Consider the following 8,390-nt stretch of genomic DNA (forward strand, 5'->3'; position numbering starts at 1 on the left):
TTGATTAAATCTTTCAGTAACTCCGAACTTCGGTGCCATATCATAACATAGTTTGCAAAACTGGTTCCGCGTCAGACCATAGAACATGTTCGACATCTTCCGAACGTAATCAGCCAGCAGACTTTCTTGTTCATTATTGAATACAGGATGTCTTCCCAATCTTGGAGAACGATTGTATGAGGTACTATTGGTTTTGGCTAACTTGAATCTTTTTTTTAAAGTACTATAAGATATTTCTGTCTCTCGAGATACCTTGTAAACTGACTTTCCTTCAGTTTGAAATGTTTTTATAGCATTTTCTAAAGTATTCACCGTCCAACTAGTTTTAGTAGTTGTGCGCTCTCTTTTTCGCGGCATCTGGAATTAATAAAATTCACATATGAGATCTCTTTACTCTAATAGATAAATCGAGCTATTGAGGGGTAATGGGAGCTATTTAGGATCTCGTTATCCGACATGTCGCTATTTTGTAAAACGAATTAAATTATAAAATTTGCTCGCAATAATAACAATAAGTAAGTAAGAATAGAAAAATATAACAAGGTCTGTTTTCGAGCTTTTAAAGGATCTTAAAGTTTATTTAAAAAGCATATAAAACGCAGTAAAACGCAAATGAATAACAAATAAAATTAAGAGATGACAAACGTTTCGGCCTTTACTTGAGCCTTCTTCAGTGTAAATATAAATAAATATAAAAATAAAATAAATATAAATAATCACGTCATATTACAATGTTCGCAAAATTACAAGAAAATTGAAGAAAAAATGATAGATCTTACATTAGAAGTCCATAGTAGTTGTATAAAGTTTGACTTCATATCCAAAGTTGCAAAAGCCTTGCAGATGTGGCATGCCTGTTTGAGGTGCTTCTTCTTTTCCGAAGATGCCATATTTACAGTATGTGTTGATGAAATGTTCACACTTTGTGACATCTTCGGGCGTGTAGTTATTCCACGTGAAACAGAACCGTCGCACAACAGAGTTCATGATGGTTTGAATCGGTAGCGCGGCGCGCCAACACCCCCCCACCGCGCAGCGGGGGGGATGGGGGGGACAGCCGTGGCGACCTACTCAGTCGGTAATATGCGGGTAATCTGCAGGTTGTTTTATATATTTGTCCGCGTGGTGCGCTGGCTGCGCGTAACGAAGTAGCGGTATAGTATTACCCGCCACTTCGTAACACTTCGTAACAGTGACGTCAGTGGTCCTTGAATGATGGACAGGCGCGCACGAGTGCGGCGTTATCGCCGGTGGAGGAGACGAAGAAACTTTTATCGCCGTCGTTATGGGAAGCGATATCGGCATCGTGTAGCTAGGCCGATAAGGACTGGAAATCTTATATTGAGATTGAAGAAGGTTTCTGGGAATATTGTTGGAGCGAATACTATTGCGTGTACGGCTCTTCAACATTGTAATATGACGTGATTATTTATATTTATTTTATTTTTATATTTATTTATATTTACACTGAAGAAGGCTCAAGTAAGGGCCGAAACGTTTGTCATCTCTTAATTTTATTTGTTATTCATTTGCGTTTTACTGCGTTTTATATGCTTTTTAAATAAACTTTAAGATCCTTTAAAAGCTCGAAAACAGACCTTGTTATATTTTTCTATTCTTACTTACTTATTGTAAAACGAAATTCTACAAAAAAATATGTAAGTTTTCATAATTTCAACCATAACATAACATCTCAATATAACATCTCAAAATAGAAATATTAGGCTATGTATTAGACGTAATAAAATAATAATCGGTAAAATATTTTGTACTCACTTTGTAGTTGAAAGAGACTGAATTTTTACAAGCACACGCCACTAAACACACTTTTGTCTCTCACAACCTTATCAGCTGTACTGGTGTCATGTGATACAAAGTTACCCGAATGTAAACGAACGCGTTTGACTGGTTTCCGAAGGAAACCGAGCGATAGATACCTACAAACAAGCACACCGCTCCTATTACCCCATGGCTCCCAATACCTTCTGTTCCCCTAACTTAAAATTAACGAAACGAGTTGGCCCCGGTGGATCCTTTTAGGAAAAAGACACAGCGCATCTACTCGAGCGACTTCAATACGCTTTTTGTGGCAAGAGAAAGAATCGCGACAGTGGTCGGCGAATCTACCATTACAAGATGTATAAATATATAGTGTGACGCGCACTTCGCTTTGGATCTTATTACGACGATGTGTGTGCGGCACACTTTCGGCACGTCCTTTACAAAAGTGATAAATTAAACCTCTACTTACGAGAAATTAAGTAATTGGGGCGCCATGCGCGAGTTATCATGCCGTTTTCACAAATCCTAGTCTCCAAGATTCAGTTTTATTTCAATAATGGACGTGACAGCATTTATTTCCGGCAGCTCAGTTTTAAGTTAATAAATCCGGAGAGGCGTGTGTTCAGGAGAATATGAGTATATGGTATAATATGAGACAGAGAAACTTAGTCTATTAACAACTATTGTAAATCAGACGTAAAACAATATAACAAAGAATATTTATTGCCTGCACTCGGCAACGCTCTAGTGGCTGTACAAAAAATGCGGCATACAATAATAAATAGTAGCAGTAGGTAACAATCGTTATTTAATTTAATACGTCGCGTAGAACTTACAGTCACGGTAAAGTAAGTTAGTTCTTCGGTCTCGCTTAGTTCATACGCGACCGCGAGCTGGATCAGCAAAAGAAAATCGCGCGGAAGTAACTGCAAGATGACACAAAGGCGCTAAAATATCGCACACGATAACGGCCGGCGCGGCAAACAATAAACAGGCAGCAGCGGAAAAATAGTTTGATTGGCTGCTTTGCTAATTGAAATTACCGTGTAATTTATAATCTTTGTAAGACTTGTCTTACAAAATTAAATAATATTACAAAATACAAAATGTGTGATATCTGAAAAACTTACTTTTTCAAAAGAAAGTAAGAACAGGCGCCAAGTACACGCACAACACGTATTGTATTTAAATTAATAAGTTAAAACTTGATTTAATACTACAAACAATTCTTTTTCTATAAAACCTTATATAAAACATTATATACTACAAAACATTCTTTCTCTAAAAACTTGTTTTACAAAAGAAGTGATATCAAAAAGTAGCACCAAGTAAATTTTTGTACGTTATTATATTGAAAAACAATATACAATAGAAAACAATATTGAATAAAACTACAGTTTACAATAACATACTTGTGTCAAAAGTAAGACTACGCTTTAACTTTTTTTCTGTTATTATATACTACAAAACATTTTTTTCTAAATACCTGTTTTATCGTTGAAAAACATATACAACATAAGTGTGTCTATAGTAAGACTACGCTTTAACTTTTTTTCAGTGTGATTATTAATAATTAAGTACATAACTATGTACTTAATAATTAAGTACATAACTATGTACTTTGGTAAGATTATATTTATTACTAGAACATAGAGAAATAACAAAACTAAATTTTTTTATAATAAAATAAACAATATTTAATGCAAAAACACTTGGCGCGGCTGCTTCTCAATTATAATAAAATTATTTTATTGTGCAACAGTCTGATGCAGCCGCGTCAAGAGTTTTTGCATTAAATATTGTTTATATTATAAAAACATTTTTTCTTTTGTTACATCTCTATGTTCTAGTAAGAAATATAATCTTACCAAAGTAGCTCTCCCTAAAACAGTGGGAAACGCGAGTTCACCGTCTTCTGTGCCAATCGGAAATTTATCCTTGTAACGGACACGAAAAATGTCACGTCACAATAAATATTTCTCAGAATCGATACTTCTTAATTGTTGATTTATATATATGTATATAGTATTGAATTCTCACAAAAATTAAAAAAAGATGAAAAATAAATTATATTTATATATCACCTTTATGTCATCTGGATGACAGATTATTATCCATGGCATATGACATATCCATAATCTTACAAGTGGATAATACTGATTTTGTAATTTACATAGTACTTGCTATAGTTTATCTGAGAAATATAAATAAAAGTATACATTTATCAGATTTCAAAAAGAAAGTGTATTCTATGTGGTATCGTTTTCAAAATAGTTGCACAAAATAATTACAAAAATATAAGAATTATATAATAATTATATTTAGTTTATGACAAATGATATTTATTTCAGAAAAAATATTAAAGCATTCTTAATAGATTATCGAAAAAAATCTGCATTAAGTATGTACACAGAGAAAACGTTTCTTTAGATTTAACCAATTTTGTTAAATCCAAACAAACTTGAACTAAATATTCCGATTGTTTGAATTTCAAAGTATTTTGTTAAGTTAAATAAATCTAAAACTTCAATAAAAAAACTTTTTCGCGGCTTGCGCCCTCACACAACTTCGAGATTTTACTCGAAGTAATCTTTGGAGGCCCAATTCTTCAGCTTGCCAATCAACCGATGAACTCCATTGAAAGAGACTGGACCTGAAAAAATTCTAAGGTGATAGCGGGATTCGAACTCGAAACGCCGCCCTCGTATTCGCAGCCCCTGCACTCACAAAGGGAGCACCAAAAGTGGTTATCGTGAAATTCGATGCCAATTTTTTTGGTGGTTCTATAGGTCAAAAAAGTTCCGTGTTCGGCCGTTTGTTCCTCGGGCCTTAGTTTTCAAGTTTTTAATTTTGAAAAAACACTGCTTTCTTAGGTGCACCGGAAAAGTCGTTCCGTTAAGTCTATTTGCAAGCAGCTTCGAGTGGCTTAGTGAGTTAGGTGCTTGCATCGTAACTTGAGGCGTGTAGGTTCGAATCCTGCAATCAATAACTTTTTTTTTGAATGTATTTTACATTGTTATATTTTTTGCATTTTACTTAATGTGTATTTAAAATTATATGTGAGAAATATATAATATAAAGTTTTGAATATATCAGAGAGGAATAAGACAAATTAAAATCTTATTGTAAATGTTGTTACAAAAAGTTATTTATTCAGTATTTGATTAATTTGACGTACAGTGTTGAGGGTGATACATATCATAAAAACACGGAAAACTGAAATTTTCTGCAATTGGAACATTGTGTAAACGACGCCATGCCACATGAACATTTATTTTTTCGAATGTCTAGTGGAAAACAAATTTGATTTACATTAGAAAATACAGGTCTTTTCGAAGTAAATTTTGAAGCATACCATGCAAATCACCACGCGATTTAACGAGGAATGAACAGGTTGTTTAATGAGTGTGGTTTACTAGTAGTTTGTTAGTCAGACGAGGTCCATAAGAGTTAAATTAATTAAAGCCGGATTTGTTACAAAATATTATCATAATTGTTTATTCAAGTAGATTTGTTAATATAATAATAATAACTGAAGAAAGAAAAAACATAAGTAAGCTCCGTATAAATTTGCTTTAAATTGGCACGTACAGTTTCGGTTGCGACAATTCGTGTTCGATAACGTATCTTATCAGAGAGATCTCCGCGTATTGTTACAAGCGGTAGAATGTTTGTTGAAGTGACATCGAGATTATTGACCTGGATTAGAATTAATAGAGAATCTTGAGTCCGGAGTGTGTTTACAAGAAATCATTTCTTTGCAAAATACACTGACACTAGTTAGCTACGGGTCGTCAATCGGATCTGTCTCCGCAAGAGATCGTAAAATGAGAAGGTCTATTGTTCGGAAAATTCTATTTTACCTTAGGCGCTGTTCATTTGACTATGAGTAGCAAATCGGAATAATTAATTCAAAGGTAGATCATTATTATCGAATTATTGATCGGATAAATATTTACAGTAGATATTACTATGCACGGAATTGTTACGTTGTGTATCAAGAATTAATTGATGATCTCGGTTGCCGCTCATTATCGAAATGTAAAATATACGAGTGTTCGTGTCGATAATAATGAGACTTACAATATACTCGGTGATCTACTTCGGTAGGATGCTATGAGTGGATGCTGGTTTCGTCACCGTGGTTCGCTCGCGGTTCCTTGCGGCTATTGTTCCGCTTCTGATTTCGCAATGTTCGCAGAAGATCGGAAGAGGAGTAGCGGTCCGCCTCGGAGGTTTGCAGAATAAGAAGATCGATCGGTCGATTGATGATCACTGACTCTAATATATTGACTTTGATTTTGAACTATGATTGAAATTATTATTAAAAAACTTAGTTAAAATTGAGCTGACTATTTTCAGGATGGAACTACTAAAGACTTCGATCGTAATGAATGCTAAATGAAGATGATTGATCTCGCGATCTAAGATTCAGGCCCTTTTATATGCGCGCCTTGGTTTCCCCTTCCTTGTCGTCTTCCATCGAAATCTCGATTTCTCATTCACTAACTCTAAGTATATCGAAAATGTTGCGGGTGCGAAGAAATTTTTTAATCTATTTTCTGATTTAATTTTTTGTCATAAATTTCAAGTATATAGTTTCTAGTTATTTTATACCAATTTTCACAACAGTTTATTAAATTTATATATACCCTAAAAATTATTACTTATTTAATTGTGAATATAGGTATTTGTCAAGAGGCGTGATTAGTTCGTGATAAGAAAAAAAAGGTGGAAGCGCACAGTCAAATGTTGATTTAACATTCTGGCACAAAGATATTTGCAGGAATTTTAGTTGTTGACATCTTTTTGCAACGGCACTCGCAACAGTGAGCGCATTGCGTTTAGAAATGATGCCAGTTTGTGGACGCTAACATCATGCAGCAGCAAGTAGAGAGAATATAAGATATAATATCCCGAGAAAAATAAGAAACATATGATTATGTAAGATTATATATAAATAATTAGATTGCGTCAAATTTTGGATTTGATTTTACATGATCACATGAAATCACATCTGACTGTATAAACTCTTATATGATCATATAAAACCATATCCGACTCATATATAATCCTACATAATCCTACATGGTTTTCCATTTTTTTCGGGATAAACTACGCACAAGAAACAGACTAACGGCTAGGCTTCTCGCGGCTGTTAGTGGTAGTTGTAGCTATACTTACAGGGAAAGAGAAAAAGCGGTTATACAGGGTGTCCCAGAATTGCCGTACAATCTCTTGTAGCCAGATAGAAAAAATAAAACCGAGTCAAAAAGTCCTGAACCATTTTTTTCTATTACTTATAATAAAAGAGTAATTATTAAGTAACTCAGGACAATTAGTGCCGACCTTTAGGCAGACGCACGTCACTGAGCCGCGCGCCTGGTGTGTGTGAGCACTTCGCGCGGCTTACTAACGAGCGCCTGGCTAAAGGTCGACGCTGATTTATTCAATAAGTACTTTTTTATTATAAGTAATAGAAAAAAATGGGTTAGGACTTTTTGACTCAGTTTTATTCCTTCTATCTGCCTGGGACACCGTGTATATGTCCGTCTTCTACTGTTTGAAGAACGAAGCGCCGAGCTTACACGTACACGGCTGTTCGCCTGTGTGCGTATTCCCTCTAACTTGCTGCTGCATGCTAAAAAGGTCAACACCGATACGTCACGTTCGGAAACACCATTCGTGTACACACGAGCGTCATTCTATTGTTGTTTTATATCTAATGAGCAATAAAGATAAAATATACGCGAGTGACCTTTCCGAACGCAGCTATGACGAAAACAATGTTGATCTGGCCAAGAGCGGCCAAGAACCGGATGTGGAAAAATTAATCCTCAAAACCGGTTCCTCGCTTTCAGCCAAACAACATTGGATGTTTTCTAGCGAAAAAACACAGACACAAAGTCAAGCACAAAAAACCTGTGTGAAGCTGCTTAGAACATCATTTAAAATAGTTCCCGTACGGCAGTTATATTCAAAAGTAAAATCTACCGTCAATACAAAAAGAAGGATCACAGCGCATAATTTTCATGAGAGATTATACTCTTACACACTAACACTTTAAAAAAAGTATTTACAAAAGAAAAGAACATGCGCCAAATACATAAATCCTATCCACATATACAAATTATTTATTACATAAATCTCTTTTTTCTGTATATATAACAAACACAAACAATCAATGCAGTTAGCCAAGTATTGGAGCCAAGACTGTAGACCCCATATATGTATAAAACGGCTTAAAACAAAAATAAGGTACAAAACTTGGCGTTCTCAAATCGTATACAGGGTCCGCCACTTAAATCCGGACAAATTTGAATTTGACATTCCCATCATATTAGAATGCAGCAGTAGGTGCCATATGACCTAAAGATAGGTTAGAGACGTCGATAAGATATTTATAACCTTAAAATGGCCGAGTCGTTCAGGAAGACGCCGGAATATACTCGAAGAGCGGCGGTTATTGAAGGTGTCCGCGCCGGAAGAACGCCAAACAAAATTATTAAGTTCTTCGGATACCCCAGGTCGACGGTGTATGATATTGTCCAGAGATACGCGGCCTCGGAGGAGTCCGAGGAGGGTTCTTGTACTCCGGCGAGAAAAAT

The sequence above is a fragment of the Pseudomyrmex gracilis genome, unplaced genomic scaffold (assembly GCF_002006095.1).
Source record: "Pseudomyrmex gracilis isolate BER0280 unplaced genomic scaffold, ASM200609v1 scaffold_819, whole genome shotgun sequence".
In the NCBI taxonomy this organism is placed as follows: Eukaryota; Metazoa; Arthropoda; class Insecta; order Hymenoptera; family Formicidae; genus Pseudomyrmex; species Pseudomyrmex gracilis.